The sequence below is a fragment of the Acomys russatus genome, chromosome 15, assembly GCF_903995435.1.
Source record: "Acomys russatus chromosome 15, mAcoRus1.1, whole genome shotgun sequence".
NCBI classification, from domain to species: domain Eukaryota; kingdom Metazoa; phylum Chordata; class Mammalia; order Rodentia; family Muridae; genus Acomys; species Acomys russatus.
In genome coordinates this window covers 41229215-41247165 of record NC_067151.1, presented here as the reverse complement: position 1 = coordinate 41247165, position 17951 = coordinate 41229215, and positions in this window count along the sequence as shown.

Below are 17951 nucleotides of genomic sequence, written 5' to 3'. Positions count from 1 at the left end.
GCAGAAAAGAGCAGGCTTTCCCGGGATACCAACTGAACATGGCATAAATATGCAACAAACCAGAATATCAAGGCTGGACTAGGCAACCCATTGGGAGGAAGAGTCCTAAGGAGGCAGAAGAGTCAAAGAGACTTCTGCTCCTTTGTTAGGAGTCCCACGAAAACCCCAAGTTAAACCGATTACAGCATATATGTAGAGGACCTAGCACAGACCCTTACAGCCTCTGATTGCTGCCTCAGCCCCACTGAGCCTGGGTGGCCTCCCCTCATCCACATCCTGCTTGCTTGGGTCCCCCAGAGCTAGGTCTCTGTGTCTTCCTATCAGCTGCTGGGCATCCATGAATTTAGAGTACCAGGAATCTGGAGTCATTTTCTTAGCTTTCCTCTACCCCCCCTCCCCCCGGATATGCTTGGTTCTACATCCATCCAGTTCCTGGTTATTGACCCTCCAGGCAGTGTCAGAGGTGTGGGCTCCTTGGAGTGGACCTCAAGTTAAGATGAATCATTGAGGGGCTGGAGAGATGGCTCAGAGGTTTGTTCTAACAAAGATCTCAGCTCACAACTATCTATAATGAGGTAGATCTGGTGCCCTCTTCTGGTGTACAGGTGTACATGCTACTGTTCAGTAAATTAAAAAAAGAACAAATACTGGTTGGCCACTCCCATAAGCTGAGCCACTATTGCCGAACTCATCTTGCAGGGAGGACAGCTTGTAGGTCTTGTGGGTCTTGTGGCTGGGTTGGTGTCCCAGTTCCGCCGCTGAAAACCTTGCCTGGTTACAGAAGATGGCCAGCTCAGCTCCATATCCTCCATTACCTCCTTGCTTGGATCACCCTCATAGGTTCTAGGATGTTTCCACTGCACTAGATTTTCATATCATCCCCCAAGTGCCCCCAATTCCAGTCTCTTCATACTTTTCCATCCTTCTCTCCCTGACCTGACCCCTCTTATTCCCACCTGCACCTGCAAAATCTATCCTCTGCCCCCTTCCTAGGGAGATCATGCATTTCCCCCTCTGAGTCTGGATTGTTGTGTGGTTGATTGTTGTGAATAGCTAATACCCACTAATAAGTGAGTCATCATGTTTGTCTATCTGGGTTTGGGTTACATAACTCAGGGTGATTTTTTTTTTTTTTCCCTAGTTCCATCTGTTTACCAGCAAATTTCATTATGCCTTTTTGTTGTGTTTTTCTTTGAAACACGGTTTCTCTGTGTAGCCTTGGCTGTCCTAGACTTGCTTTGTAGACTAAGCAAACCTCAAACTCACAGCAATCCACCTGTCTCTATCTCCCGATTACTGGGATTAAATGCGTGTACCACCATGCCCGGCTGATGCCATTTTTTTAAACATCTAAATAATACTCTATTGTGTAGATGTACCACATTTTCTTTATCCATTCTTTGGTTGAGGTACATCTAGGTTGTTTGCAGTTTCTAGCTATAATGAATAAAGCCTCTGTGTACATAGTTAAGTGTCCTTGTGGTAGGATGGATTATCTTTTGGGTATATGCCCAAGACTGGTACAGCTGGGTCTTGAGGTAGATCTATTCCCAAATTGAGACTCCTCTGTTGAGGATTCTCAAGATCTGTACCCCTTTTAAAATTGGATTAGTTTGCTGATGTCTAGTTTCTTCAGTTTTTTATGTATTTTGGATATTAGACCTCTGTCCAATGTGGAGTTGGTGAAAGTCTTTTCCCATTCTGTGTGCTACCATTTTGTCCTATTGTTGGTGTCCTTTGCCTTAGAGAGGCTTTTCAGTTTCATAAGGTCCCATTTATTGCTTGTTGACCTTAGCGCCTGTGCTATCAGTTCAGGAAGTTGCCTCCTGTGCCGATGCATTCAAGAAAAGCCATATGCTTATTTTGAGCAGAGTGCATGCAGAACTGTGGGTGGGGTTTGCTTGTATCAAAATCTGTACCTGAGTTTGGAGTACGGCTCTAAAAGTAATGGTCAGGTTTTTCTCCTAATCTTTCCCATACCCTACAAGTTCACTACTTTACACACTTACTGAGGGAGAACAATAGTTATCTAAGCCGACTCGCAACTCTAGTCTAGTGAGTAGTTTACCAGTAATCTAGCCCTTTTTTTTCTCTAATCACACTTGAATGGCCATTTGTAAAAGGTGTCTTTGAAGCAGGTACTCAGTTTGTGAGCTTTTGTCGGGGAAAGGGGCAGATTGAGAGAGGAACTCATTGTGTACCCTAGCTGTCCTCTGGAACTCGGTGCCAAACAAGCCTCTAACTTGCAGAAATCTGAGTCTTCCTGAGTGCTGGCATTAACGGCCTGCACCACTCCCCCCCCCTCCCGTGGAGACTATATCTCATGTACAGTCCAAGCTGACCTTGAACCTGCAGTCCTACCACAGCCTCGGAGTGCTGGGATTACAGGCATGTGCCACCTATGTAGAAACAGTCTTTGTACAGCTACTCTGAAATTCTTGATCTCTCAGATGTTGGTGTGAGACACTCCTCCAGCTCCTATTTTTATTTTCGATTTTAGACAGGATCTTCTGTATCCCAGGCTGGCACTTGCTAGCCAAGTTTCCACCTACCAAGTGCTAGGATTTCAGGCACCTAACACCATGTTCTGCTTTTGTTTTTAATTGACAATATTTATATATGGTTATAAAGGACAGTATCATTCCAATATGCTTGTGTGTGTGTGTGTGTGTGTGTTTATACACCCATATGTAAAGAATACTGTCATGTCAACACCTTAGCAAGAGACTAAAGTTAAGTAATAACAGCAGCTAATGAGGCAAATCAGCACACACACGGCGGGTGGAGTGGGTATATTCTTGGTCACATATTTTAGTTTGGCCAATATAATACATTATAGCAGTCCTTGGGGACAGGGATGCTGGGAAGTAAATCCAGAACTTCCTACACCCAAGCAAGTGCTCTTATGACTGAGCTACAACCTCAGTCCTAAAAGAATCCTTGTGTTCCATTAATAATGAACTTTATTTAAAAAAAAAAAAAACACACAGGAAACAAAGCAAGTTGCTTAATGCATGCAGTGCACAGCATGCAGGAGAAACCTACGGACTAGAACTCTTGAGTGGTGGCTCAGAACTTAGGGTCACACAGCATCCTCACTAAAGAACAGGAGGTTTTGGGGGGGGTGGTAGGAGAATGAATATCAGGTTTAACTTTTGGCTTCCACTGGTGGGGCCTTATGAGAAGTGAGTATGGAAATAAGTGGGTGGCTTGTGGGGTCCCCTGGGACTGCACCTGAACTGCTAGGAAGTCCTCTTTAGTCATTAATTTCTGTCGCTTCTTTTAGACATAGGAGTAGAGACCCCTTTGTAATTTTATGTCCTGAGTTTTAAATTTATTTATTTTGGTTTTTCAAGAGTTTCTCTGTGTAGCTGTGACTGTCCTGGAACTTACTCTGTAGACCAGGCCGGCCTCGAACTCCTAAAGTTCTCCCAGCCTCTGTACTGGGATTAAAGGCGTTTGCTACCACTGCCCCAGTTTGTGATTTAGTAGAGTTTGTTTTGTGTTTTTGTGTTTTTTGTTTTTTACTGCTTCTTCACAACTGCCTCAGCTCAAAAGTATTTATATTAAGGAGACATATTTTGGAATGATATATCCTGGCTTCCGGCACATTGCCCAGCCACTCAAGAATTGCCAACATGTAAGAGACAAGAATTCTTGCAGGATATACCTGATAAAGAAAAGCCACCTTACATCCTATTTGCATATTAATTATAACCCACAGCCCTAACAGCTTTCTGGACATGCTGACTGTTCTTCCTTCTCCTGAGGATCTCCAGGCACTCAGGGTAAGTCCTCCCTAGCTCCGTGTCCTCGTGTTCATTTAAGAGTGAGGGAAACATAAGCAGGCTCTCGATGCTTAGGGTCAGTGTAGTGACCACAAACTGCAATCTATCACTGTCACATGTTCTACTTTCTATTCCAAGTTGATCTTTCTACAAGTCTACTGGTTTCCACAGCCAGTTCAACCTCGCTTCATTTGGTTTCTTAGCAGCAAAAATGACTTTTTTTTTCCCCTAGATTATTTCTTCTTAAGATTCTGTATAAAAGCTTGGCTTGGTAGCACACACCTTTAATCCCAGCACTCAGGAGGCAGAAGCAAGCAGATTCCAGGACAAGCACAAAGGCTACACAAAGAAACCCTGTCTTGAAAAACAACCACTCCACCCCCCGCCAAATTCTGTAATTTTCTGTCAACATATTCAAATTCCTGCTTTTTACCAGTTACCTCAGCAAGCATCTGTATTAAGTTATCTTTCTTTTGTTGAATGAGCTTTTTCTGCTTGTAGACCTGATTTTGATAGTCTAGAAACCTCTCAAGCGTTCTTTTTTCCCTATAATTTCTGACCCTGTTTTCCTGGAGTCCTTGTAGGCAATGCTTAGCCCAGAATCTGACTGGAGTTACCTCAGAGACTGTTTCAGAACTAATTCCCTAAATCACATGTTTTTATCGAAGAAATCTAGTTTATCACCAGTCATTGTGAGAAATGCTCAGAGGGTCCAGATGCCTTCTCTAAACCCAACAGGAAGCACATTTGTCCACAGCCCTACGCTGTTCCATAGCCGCGTTTGTTTGTTTGTTTAATGTAGCCCTGGATCAAATTCTGCCCGCCTTCCTGTGCTGGAGTAGCATGCTTACATCACAACACCAAGTTAAGACAAACACGTTGACACTCGTTTCACATATGTGACTTTAAAGGATTCATGCCATCAGTGTTTCTCTAGTGCGTGTAACTAGATCTCTTAGGCGCTTCAGTATTGGCCTGCAAGGGGCCATCACACGGCTTTAGAGGTCATGATAACTCTGCTCCACATGGATGGGACTTGGTTACTGTTTCCAGACTTGTCTCAAACATAACCAGTTTACATGTGGGCAATCTCATTTCATTGAGAGTGCAATAGAAATTTGTTATAAGTACCTTTGCCACTAGAGGTCACCATTAGGCTGAGTTTCAAACCTGCTGAACCACAAAGCCTTGTTCCAAGCAAAGTAGGAAACTGTTTCCAAAGAAACACAAGTGTCTTTAGACATGTCTATCTAATCGTTTGCTAAATTCTTCTAGCTGAAGATACACTTGTGGCCCTTTTTAATATAAGCAGTGTGTGCCTGATGGCACTCCATTTCACATACAACTTTTTAATCTTCCCTCCCTGTTTTATTATTTACTGCATCGCTGGGAATTGAACTCAAGGCCTTATGCATACTAAACAAGCACTCTGCCAGGGAGCCATGTCTCCAGCCCCTTTTGCATATCTTTCCAAACCCCTCTTATAGAGGAGAAATCCCTAAGATTGTATTGTGACACCTCTAGTGCCAGCCACTCTGAAACCCCAGTTAGTGAGCCACCAACATCATCACTTCTGGGAACCAAACTTGGGTCTTCTCCAGCCCCAGGGCATCTGATGTTTTCTGAGGGCACCTGTGTTTGTGTATACATACCCACACACTGCGCACACATAATTTTTAAAACGCTTTATTTTATATTTTAGTGATTTATTTTTAACTTACGCACGTTGATGTTTTGTGTAGGGTGTGAGGGTGTCGGATCCCCTAGAACTGGGGTTACAGACACTTGTGAGCTGCCATGTGGGTGCTGGGAGTTGAAACCAGGAACCCTGGAAAGCTGCCAGGGCTCTTAACTGCTGAGCCATCTCTCCAGCCCCTCAAAAAAAAAATTTTTTTTTTTAATTTTTTAAATCCAATTTGTTGCAGAGTCCAGATTCTGAGCCACTATAGTACATATCAACCTACTGGCTTTACTAGAGTCCCCTTTTAATCTGCCTTTCCATTTCCAATCCAGGTTTGCTGACCTCTTTATGAAGAGTATAACAAGGCTAAAACCATCAGTGGCCTTTTGGAGCTCAGTAATAGATACTGCTCCCAGCCTGAACTAGTCCTTTGAGCCATGCAAAGGCCTGTCCAGGTCTTGAGATAGCCCATCCAGTGTTGGGCTTTACAGACTGGAGGACAACAGCTTTCCGTGCTCAGTCACTTGCTTTGGGAATGTCTCAAGTTAATTCCCTAGCTACCTGCCAGGGTGTGCTCCTGTAGGAAATGGCTATGGGAGTAGTGAGGGAGCAAGCAAAAGGGGCGTGGCTCTAGTTGGGCTGATCTTCACTAGAAGGCACTGTCCTACTTGGTGGCTGTGTGACACAGTTTCTTCACCTGTGGATTAGCTAAGACAATGTTCCCCTTTTACGATTGTGGAGTTAGCAATGTGCACAGAGACACCGAGCACAGGAGGAGGCGCTCCATCCTGTCATCACTTCTTGAAGTCTCAGCCTCATTGCCAGCAATGAGAAACGCGGTCTCCCGCCATCATGTGCTAAGTGCAGTATTATTCCTTGAGTATTTAAAAATCGTTGCTCTGTGTCAGCGAGCATCGCTTCTTGTGCTAGACCGGATTGTCCAATTACTCTCCAAGGAGAGATGAACTCATTCCTCTTTGTATTATCCCCTCCTCTTAGCCAGAGACTTCAAACACTAAGTGTTCAACAGGGGCCTGTGGAGGTGAGGATTAACAGAAGTCACTTCCCAAGTGTTAATGTAGTATGTGCTTGCTAGGCAACTGTCCAGGTCTGAAAATACCGAGGCGAAGGAAAGCTCACTAGGGATTTGCTGCAAACTAGAACTTTCTGGAAAGGCCTAATATCCTGTGTTAAAGCAATCTGATCAACAGTGTCCCAAATGGGAGAATAAAGTCAAATACACAGCCTGAAACCTTTTCACACCAAAGAACACATCTCATGACATTTAGTGCCAGGACCCCTCGGACCATGTGGGACCTTGTGACCAGACCCTCCCCTGGGTAGGCGCCCAGGGCACTGGAGACTGCCTGATGTGCCTCTCATCACCCGGTGTTGGTGCAGGATTTCCCCGGCTATCTAGTGGCTGCAGATTTGTTCTTCGGTGAAGGAAAGAGGAGAAAATGGGTCGGAAGAAACAGAATCATCTGTTGAATTCACTATTTGCCACAAGTCATGAGTTCCATCTATGCAAGTATTTTTAGTGCAATGAAGAAAGTAATTTGAGAGTTTCAGAAAACTGTCCCAGAAAATCACAATGACAGAACGACACTACACACCAGCAAAATAATACTCTTTAATTTGCAAAAACAAATTGAGGTTTGGGTTTCTTGGTTTTTTGTTTGTTTTGTTTTGTTTTGTTTTAGTTGAAGGGGGGACTGTTAGAAAATTTTAAAAATGTACTTTACTAACTAAATAGTCCTTCCCCCAAACAGAAAAAAGACCTCCCCTCTTATCTGGGTTCAGAACTGGCAAGCAACCCTGTGTGAGCACTTCATAAATATTCATGGCTGAGGGAACTGTCAACAGAGCAAAGGAACCATTTGCCAGTGCAATAACCCTTTTTGAAATGCCAGTGACTGAAGCCAGGTGGGGGTGGGGGGTGTCTCTCTGATGATTCTCTGCAAATCTTGTAATTAGCTCAGCTGGTTTCACAGAAGAAATGGAACAAGGACACCAGATTAATCGATCCTGGGGCTGTGACTGTGCATACAAAGAGTGGAGCCCTCTGTACTGGGTGTGTGTTGGGGTGGTGGGGGTGGTGGTATTTAAACAACCGGTCCTTGAACTTCCAGCGAGTGAGATTCAGCAGCGTCACCTTGTGAAAAAGCACCTCACCTCCTTGCCCTCTGTGTTGGCTCCAAGGCTGTGCCTGAAAGCAGAAAGGGTTAAAGTTGGAGTGGGTGCAGAGGCCATCCCAGTGGTGACTGTCAATCCAGCTGAGGGGCATTAGGATGAAACGTGGTGAAACGCTTTGGTCTGTTGCCAGGTCAAGGTCTGCTTGTTTTGGCCTGGCTGTCCTCAGCCTTGGTCCATGTGATCCAGATAAGCAAGAAAATGAGTGTACCTCAGTCACCATTGTCTTCTTGCCTGGGGCAGTAACGCCAGGTCATGGCTTAGGTCTACCAATATGGTTTGGAGACCTTCCACCAAGAGACCTGTGCTAGCTATGTGTCACTTTCCGAAACTTTTTTTTTTCTTTCTGGGTTCCAAGAAACACTTTCCACTTGGTGGTGGTTGACTTGGCCAGGGCAGGGGTGGGACAGTCTCTACTTGGATGTGGGCCTGAGCTATCTTAGGCCTAGCACAGAACAACCCTACTACTCTACATCAACCCCCAACGGACCTCCCACTCCTCTGTACTGATCCTACACACACACACACACACACACACACACACACACACACACACACACATACACACACAGACATACACACACACACACACACACACACACACACACACACACAGAAAGACAGACAGATGGATAGACAGACAGAGAGGACTACTCTGACAGTTTAGTCCTGTCTTCATATGAAAGCCCAGGCTTTCAGGCTAAGTCCATATATATAAAGGCTATTCATTGATTTAAGTCCCCCAAACACACACACACACACACACACACACAACATAGATCTTTCTGGATGGAGGCAAAGGGTAGCTGACTCCTCAAAAGGGAGAAGGTGCTGGTGCTGACATGAGTCCTTGCTTCGTGCCAGACGTTCTAAACATTCAATCTCAGTTAATCCCACTCTTAGGCCTAGAAGGAAGATCTCTGCTCTTACGTGCCAGGATTGTGTCAGTGTCAAGAACAGGACACCGCTGAGGCTGGAGGTGGTCACGGGGAAAGCTGCCTCAGTTGGCCTGGCTTTAGGGATCATCAGCCATGAGCTGTCTCTATTATTGTACCCAAGGGCAGCCTCACTAGACCCAAGCCTGTGTCTGAGAGGCAGGGTTGACACCATGTTTTTTTCTGGCTCCCGAGGTCTAGCCCTTCAGATGGCTGGTAATGCCATTGCCAAGGTAATCAATGCCTGGAATGACCTGAGAGTCCCAGTGAAGCTGATTGTTTGGAACAGACATACCCAAGCTGAGTGCTATATTTTGCCGCCTCCCTCACCATCAGTGCCCCCAAGCAACCACGGAGAGACAGAAGCAAGCAAAATGGTTAAACCCAGTGGAAATGCCACTTTTGAGGAGGTTATCAACATTGCTGGACATGCACAGCACTTATTGGTCCTTAGAGAGCTTTCTTTAGTTATTTAAGATGGATGTGGTGGCGCGTGCCTTTAGTATGAGCACTCGGGAGGCAGAGGCAGATCTCTGTGAGTTTGAGGACAGCCTGGTCTACAAAGTGAGTCCAGGACAGCCAGGGCTGTTACACCAAGAAACCCTCTCTCAAACAAAACAAAACGAAATCCTAGGCCCAGCACAGTTCATACTCTGTAAAGTCAATGGTTGCCCCCCTCATGACGTCATAGATGACATCAACAAGTGGAACAAACAGCTAGTTAACAAAGTACAAGAGAAATGATTTCAATAAAAGATCATCTAACAGCCAAAGGAGGAGGAGGAGGAGGAGAGGACACTTCTATCAGATTTCAAAGCAGGACTACTCACTCTGGCTCTGACTAGTTATGACTATCCCACTGGCCACACGGAACTGGGCCATTGCAAGTGTCACATGAGATCAGAGATAGGGAAGGTATGTAGACTGGTTCCACAGAGAGTTGCATTATATCCAAGTTGGCTGTTCTATGAGAGGCTTAGCTGAGACCCTATGCACAGACAGAAATCCCCCTGCTTCACAGCCAAGGCCCCCTCCTTCCCCCACTGACTCTCTCTAAACAGTGTGAGGAATCATCACCTCTTAGGGATGGTTGTGTTTTATTCAGGGTTCATGGCCCGCACCTCCAAAGCCAGCTTTACAGCACTGTATGGGGGAGAAATCAGGGAATTCCCTGAGTCTTTTTGAACCTCTGCAATTGTGTCCCTTGCACTGAATATTGCCAGCTCCCAACCCGGGGCCTGACCATTTTGCAGACGCTGGTGAATTGGACATAGAGCAGTGGCCCTGGTGTTCACCAACCTCCTCTCAGTCTCTCCTCTTATCCCATCCCTACCCTACAATTTGGGTAGCTCTGTCCCCTTTAAGATATAGCACAAGTGGATTTTATATTGTTTTGGGTCTTTGTTTTTTTAAAAAAGTTTTATTGGCCTGATTTAAAAAATTTTATGTGTATGAGTGTCTTGCCTGCATGTATGTCTGTATACTACATGCATTGCAGTCCCTGGGGAGGCCAGGAGAGGGCGTTGGATCCCCTGGAACTGGAGGTAGAGAAGGCTGTGGGTGCTGGGGATCAGACCCAATCCTCTGGTGAAGAGCAAATGCAGTCTCCCTGAAGAGGAGCTAGTGCTTTTAACTGCCAAGCTATCTCTCCATCCCTGCAGAGGAATTTAAACCCCAAACCACCTAGCCCCCACAGCCTGGGCTTTCTCCACTCTTATCTCGGTAGAGTAGCCCACAGCTGCCCACACACCTGCGGTGGACAGACCCATGCTACCACAGGGATGACGTGGTTATGACTTGGCCTTTGACTACAAGAAAGGAAGGGACAGAAATGGGGACAAAGGGCAAGTCTGGGTACAGTCACACCTATGAACAACTAAATTATCTGATGGCCTGAGTTGCACATCTATTCTGTGAAAACAAGACACGTCCTCACCTAAGACACTATTAGGGCCTGCCTTCACCCCCAAGCAGAAGTGTCCAGAAGTGTCCTTGGTCAGACCCACTGTCATTTCCAGGGTGGACCATTTTCTGGAGCTCATGTCCCTCCCCAGCCTTGTGATCTTGTGAAAGCCTGTTACCCTGTCTGAACTCAGTGTACTGACACCTACAGCACAGCAGACCAGCCTACCCCGCAAGGTTTTCCTGAGCGTTCTGAACCGGTGCCTGTGAAAAGGCCAGTGCGTAGCACCTGGATGTTTGTGAAATTTGTGTTTTCCTGGACTGAGTTAAAAAAAAAAAAAAAAAGCAAATGACTTCACCAAATGCTTCTCAGAGAGGCAACAGCTGCAGGAAGGCTCTCTATGTGCTTACTGGAAGAATTATGACTCACATTCAGGGGTCTACAGCCCATGCCGTCACGGTCCACATGCACCCGGGATGATTGTGAACCGACTTCATTTGGCAATTGTTTTTCTCTGGTTGGCTTGACCACGAAGTGAACTTTGTAGATAGCGTTGTGCCCGAGTTCTCAAGGAACCCAATCCTGGAACAGCACTCCGGAGACAGAGGCAGGTGAATCGCTGTGAGTTCAAGGCCAGCGTGGTCTACAAAGTGAGTCCAAGACAGCCAAGGCTACACAGCGATGCCTTTGGGAATCTCTGAGGCCTCTGAGCCCGCCTACCTCCTCTCTGCCAGCCCCTCTCATACTGTTCAGTGCTGAGCTTGCCAGTAGTATGAAAGCCACACAATGTTTGGCACCAAGTTGACAAAATTCTCTCTAGATCTGTTATGGGTATCTAGGAACCCATGATGCCATCTGCTCAGGACAGGGGACCTGGAGGACAATGTTCACAGCAGTCATTAGTCCAGGAACAGGGGTTTTAAAGGAAACTACTCAAATCTGGGAATCAAACGAATGACAAGGAGAAAAATGAGATGACTGTTTCACGCACAGTGGTGTACACGCTTGTGACCCGAGCCTTCTCCAGGCTGAGGCAGGAGACAGCAAGTTCAAAACCCACATGAGCCAGGTGGTGGCGGTGGCATGTGCTTTTAATCCCAGCACTCAGGAGGCAGATGCAAGCTAATCTCTCTGAGTTCGAGGCCAGCCAGTAGTAGAATGAGTTCTAGGCCAACCAGGCCTGTCACACAGAGAAACCCTGTCTTGAAAATCAAAACAGAAGAAAACAAAACAAAACAAAACAAAAGCTCCGAAGCGGGTCAGAGGGCATGAGTTTTCAGTTACACTTGCCGACACTAGAGGGCGACTGTTGACCAGATTTTTTTTATTTTGTTTTTTATTTTTTTTATTCCACTGGCATGAGGGAGCAGGCTGTTAATTTGTGTTTGCTTTCCACCCTGCAGCTTATACTCATCAACACAGCAAACGGAGTGAGGGCATGTATGGTTGGAGTACCTGGTTAGAGCCGCTGTTCGCTCCCCACCGTGTGACCGTCCCGGTTCACATGAGACAGTCCTACCTTCAGGCCGTAAACAGTCAGTGGGATCACGTCAGAGGGAGCTCTCACAGGGAGCCCAGCAGCCCATTGGCCACGCAGTTCTCTGGTCTTCAAGAACTTCTCTCCAGACGACGGGGGCCTCAAAGGCAACAAAGAAAAAGATACCACGCCTAGTGCTTTGTATTCCTGAGTGACTTGAAAGGATTTGAAAGTACGGAGGGACGTCAGTCAAGTACTTGGATTTCTTCCCTGTTCTTTCATCTTGTCTTGGGGGAACATGACCCCTGCTGGGGAAACCTTGGCAAGTGGCCACTGCCAGGTGTCATACAGATTGCCCAGGCTTAGCCTACAGGTAGCAGTCTTAGGTTTAAGAACACCTGATGTGCTTCGAGAGCTTTTTGTGCCATCAAAGAAAATTGGACATGCTTTATGACTATCTTGTTGGTCTCGTTATTGTTATTATTTTTATTATCTGTTATTATTTTTCCACACTGGATTTAAATGTTCTTATGATTTTAATCGAAATTCAACAGAAATTAATCGGGTGCATTTTGGCCACTAGGGGGCAGCATGACGTCACAGATGCTTACGGGTAGTTGGGTGGAGGGTGATTGGTAAACTGTGGGGAAAGACAAGGGACACCTCCTCTGACTCACAAAGGGCTTTGGCCTCTCACAGCGTTTCCTCACAGTGTTGCCTCTGCTTCTCACAGCAGACCCAGGAAACTAGCGGGTGGGGCAGGAGTTATTGCCCCACTTCGAGGGCCAAAGAACGGAGGATTACCCTGGGAGGATCAGTGTCATATGAGGTCACAGAGTAGCAGAGGCGGAGCCCACCAGAATCTCCTGGGAAACTCCTCCCTCCAAGCCTCAGATAAACTGGGTAGTGTGAAGTAGATGCAGGGCAGAAACCAGCAGGAGTTTCTGTAATGTCGCCCAGCTCAGTCCTTCCACACCTAGGAGCAGGCAGTAGCTTCTAGGGTCCCACGGCTTAGTTCTGCCCTGTACGTGTCACCAGAGGAGACTGTATTTTAGACTCAGACCCAGACCCCCTTTCTCTGCCTCCCTCGGGGGCCAAACATGTCTTTGTTCACCCGTTTTCAGACCCTGCGCAGGTGGGAGATACACTTAGTCCCTTCCCTCGGGAACTAAACACAAAGGGCAATTCACTGTATTGGGAGAAGTCCATGGGCTGAACGATCAGGAAAGGCGAATTACGACGAAGAAAAGGCCAGAAAACAAACAAAACGCAGGCACGAAATGATCTGACTTTGGGGAAGCCGGTTTTATTTTTTCCTGCCCCCTAGGAGGAAGGCCCGGGTGCTGCTCCAACAGGCTAACAGGCTGTTTCTCTCTCTCTCTCTCTCTCTCTCTCTCTCTCTCTCTCTCTCTCTCTCTCTCTCTCTCTCTCTCTCCCTCTCTTTCCCTCCCTCCCACCCTCCCTCTCCCTCCCTCCCTCTCTCTCCTTCCTCCCTTTTCCTCCCTCCCCTCCCTCCCTCTCCCCTCCCCCCCCTCTCCTTGTCCCGATCTCCCCCTCCCCATCTTTCCTCCTTCCCCTCAGCTGCACACCCTCAGGTGATAGGAACACTAGCAAGAAGGCAAAGTCCAGGCTGGAGTCTGGACACTGTGCCACTGTGGCAAACTATATTACCACACAGATATTTGTGTTCAGTTTCTTTCGGAGAAGGTGAAGGGGATGCATAAATCTACAAGAAAAAGAAAAGCTAGAGTTTCTCTCCTGGATGAGAAAAGCAATTGCTCATTTCCTTAGGGGAATACATAAAATGTCAACTAACTCTAACAGCAGGAAGCAACCTGGGCTGGTGTGCCTTTTAATCTTTTGTTATTTCTTAAATTATTATTTTTTTTTGTGAGGGTGTGCTATGTGCCATGGATGGCTGTGCACCACATGCACGTCAGTGCCCTGGGGGCCCGTGAAACTGGAGTTATAGATGGTTGTGAGCCACCATATGGGTGGGTGCTGGGAATCGAACCTGGGTCCTCTGCATCCAACAAGTGTCCTTAACTACTGAATTATCTGTCCTGCCTCGTTTCATTCCTTTTTTTTTTTTTTTTTTTTTTTTAACCAGGAGAAAAAAAAAAATTCTGGGAGTAAGGAGGTGGTTGTAAAGTGGAGCCAGGCCTGAGGCAGGTAGAGGGACTTCTCATAGAGGCCCAGGAAAGTGAGACAGGGAGATCATGTCCCGAATGAATGCTGTCAGCCATCCTCTAGGGTCAGAGGTCACAGTCACCCATGGGCCCTGCCCCTCCTCAGGGTCACTGAGAATGACCCAGGGCTGGTCTGACCAGGCAGGCCAAACTGGGTGGAGGAACTGTCACAGAGATCCCTGAGCGGGTGACACAGTTCAGCTCCCTGCCTCCACAGGGCCACCACCGCCCTTAGGAGGACTGGTGAGTGCGGTTCCAGATCGGGAGGAGAGGAACTTAGAAATCAGATCATGCAAAAGAAATGCCCTTGGCAGACTGCCTGGGCATTCCAGAGGCTGTGGGTTTAGCACCTTCCTGTGAGAGAAGGCAGGCAGGCAGGCAGGCACTAGCCCAGGGTTCTGCAGCTGAGTCAGCTTCTAAGTGATGACTACAGAGGAAGACAACCCTCTAGAGTTAAAAGGGAATTTGAAGATGATGTCTGGACTTCTTGTATTGGCACTGCAAAGAAACTAGGAGAAGTTTGCTGAATGCTCTTGGAAGGCAGAAACAGGAAACCTCCCCCCCTCCCTTTTTTTTTTTTTTTTTTTTTGTGACTTGCGGCCTAGAGCTCTTGCTAGTAAGCAACGAGTGCTCCCTCCAAACTGAAGGTGAAGGTAACCAGAAGGGTTCTGTGGAGACTGGAGCATCTTCCCAAAGTTGAAGGCAGAAAGTCAACCTAAGCTCTGACCCTGACCAGGACTGATAGAGCGAGGCCTCTCAACACCGTGATGTATCACAGGAGCTAGAAAAACAAAGCACACCAGCCTGTGAGGTCTCACAGAGGAGAAGGCTGGTGGCAGAACATCAGAGACACTATGTCTGAGGTTCCTTTTGTCCCTAGAGGGGTCTGTGACAGTTCCCTCAGAGTCACTGCTCCAAGGAGAACGGAGAGGATGGATGAGAGGAACAGGCCTGGGAAGGTCTGGCCATGACCCCTCAGGCAGCTCTGACTCACAGGCCACTTTCTGCCTTGCTGGCTGCCAGTCGCTGAAGGACTTGTGTTCAGACCTCTCTGTGGACTCTGATGAAGCACGGATGGATAGACAGCTCATTACCTGGCTGGGAGCGTTTTTCTTGCTGTGCCACCCACCTGAGCGTTCCCGTCCCTCCTCTGCCTTTTGGAAAGCAGAAGCCAGCTGCCTGCCTTCCTCACAGGCTCTCAAATGTGAACTCCCAAGCCTGCCTCTGCCTGGGGTGGCATGGGAACTTTCAGAAGCATCCACCTGCATAGGTTTTTTTTTTCTTTTTTTCTTTTTACATAATAGCCCATCAGTTAATTACTTTTTCACTACTGTGACAAAACACTTGAGAAAAAAGCAAAGAAAGGAAGTGTGTTGGCGCTATTTTTATAGCTATTTTAGATTTTAGACCTCCTTTCTAACACCCCAATACCAGGAAGGAGAAACAAAGTTAGAGGGGGGAGAAGGGTAGTAGGTCTCTTTTTAAGCTACTTCCTACTGATTAGGGTGGTAGGGTTCCTTGGGGGAAATTTCCGTAGTCAAGGCGTCTCCAACTTCTTGTCATCAAACTACAATAAGAGCAACCAGGAGCAGCAGAGGGGAGCAGCAGCTGCCTCTTCTTCCTTGGAGTGCGCCTCCCACTGGCCCCTCTTGGGGCTCTGGCATTTATTCCCTCTCAAGAGTTCCCAGAATTAAACTATCTGAGGCTGACATAAATCACTCCCCTGCTAGTGCAGGAGACAACTGTAGTTAACAGATGTGGACAAACTGAAGCAGCCCCATATCCTACACCTGGGATTAAAACAAAAACAGAGTCACATAATGTAACTTTTTTTTTTTTTTAGAAATCAAAATTCTACAGAAGGGTTTATTTTTGGCTTACAGTTTGAGGGGATACAATCCACCATGGTGGCGAAGAGACTGTAAGGAATGGCTCTTACTGGGCATGGTGCCACAGGCACTGTCACTTGAGAGACAGAGGCAGACAGATCTCTGTGAGTTCAAGGTCAGGTTCGGCTACATAGTAAGTTCCACCCCCCCCCCCCAGCACTATATAAAGAGACCTTGTCTCAAAAAACAAACAGTGTGAGGCAGCTGGTCACATTGCGCTCATAGTCAGAAAGCAGAGCTGGCAGGAAGCTGGAGCTCACGTTTTCTCCTTTGCACTCATTCCAGGAACAAGTTTCCGTGCTATGCTGTCACCTACATTCAGGGAAGGTCTCCACCTTCCAGTTCAACCGCTCTAGGATCACCTACACAGACATACCTACAGGTATATCTCGGGCAGTGATCCCAAATGCCATCAAGGTGACAAACTGAGATCAGGCGTCACATAATCCCTTCACATGGTCACTTCCTTCCAGCAGCTAGTCTCTTTGCGTGGAGTCTCCTCCTTGAAAGGACCTCTCTGCTGTCAGCTTCACCTAGCACCGGAGAGCCTCTCTTCTCACTTTCAATTTCTCTGTACCCAGCAGATCCAGGGTTCCACTTTTAGATTTTCCCAAGTTAGCTTCCTTGTCATGATCAGCCCAGGCTACTGCAGCCAGCTCAATCCTTTTCGATTGCCTGTGGCTGAACACAGTAGCTCCCAGCAGACAGAGGATGTGAGGCTGTGTTACCTTCACAACAAGGCAGCTGGGTCATCTTAAAATGTTCTGACTTTAAGGCTCACTTAGGAGAAAACGTGATAATGCAATGGTGTGAAGATTCAAGGTAGCAGCCTGTTGGTGGAGTGTGCGTCTGCAACCCCCGTGCTTGGGAGGTTGAAGAAGAACTCAAGGCTAGTCTGGACCACGTAGAGAGACCCCCACACTCCTGAGCACAGTAGTTAGCTGAAGAGTTGGGATCAGATTCTTTTTATTTGTAGTATTTATTTATTTTTATGTATCTGCACGTACACCTGCAGGCTAGAAGAGGGCATCAGAACACATTATAGATAGTTGTGAGCCAGCATGTGGTGCTCTGAACCACTGAGCCATTTCCCTAGCCCCAGGATCAGATTCTATAAAACCGGTTGCTAGTTCCAGAAACACTCAGGATCAGGGGCTGTTGGAGGGTGAGACTCTGACTTCCCTCCACCTGTATCCAGCTGATGCAAGGGTGAGGAAGCGCTCCCCCCTCTCAAGATTTGTTTCCTTATTTATACAGTATTCTGCCTGCATGCCAGAAGAGAGCACCAGATCTCATTATAGACAGTTGTGAGCCACCATGTGGTTGCTGGAAATTGAAGTCAGGACCTTTGGAAGTACAGCCAATGTTCTTAACCTCTGAACTCTCTCTCCATCCCAAGGAAGGTCTCTTGAATACTGAGACCAATCCAGTTACTTGAAAACTTCCAATTTCACAACTTAAAGTATTCACTACGTTAATTAGCAAAACCTCTGGTGTACCTCAGAGATAATGATGCTCCCTAGAGTGCGGTTTGTTTTATTTTGTGGGTTTTGGGGTTTTTTGTTGTTGTTGTATTGTTTTGTTTTGTTTTGCTTGACACAAGGCTTCCCCTGGCTGCTTGCTTGGTCACTATATAGACAAGCTGATTTGAAGCTCACAGAGATTCATCTGCCTCTTGGAACAGAAGCATGTACTTTAATCCCATGTGGGCAAGGGTGCATCTTAACACACCACAGCCTAGGCTGAAGCATTTTGAACAGCCTATGAGTTTCTAGGGACACAGGCCAACCCCTCCTGAGAACCCCAAACTCTGCTTCTGTCCTCTAAGAGCCAGTGTTCAGTGTCGACGACTCTGCAAAACCAGCTAAGAGGCAAGATGGCATCTCCCCTCTTTGA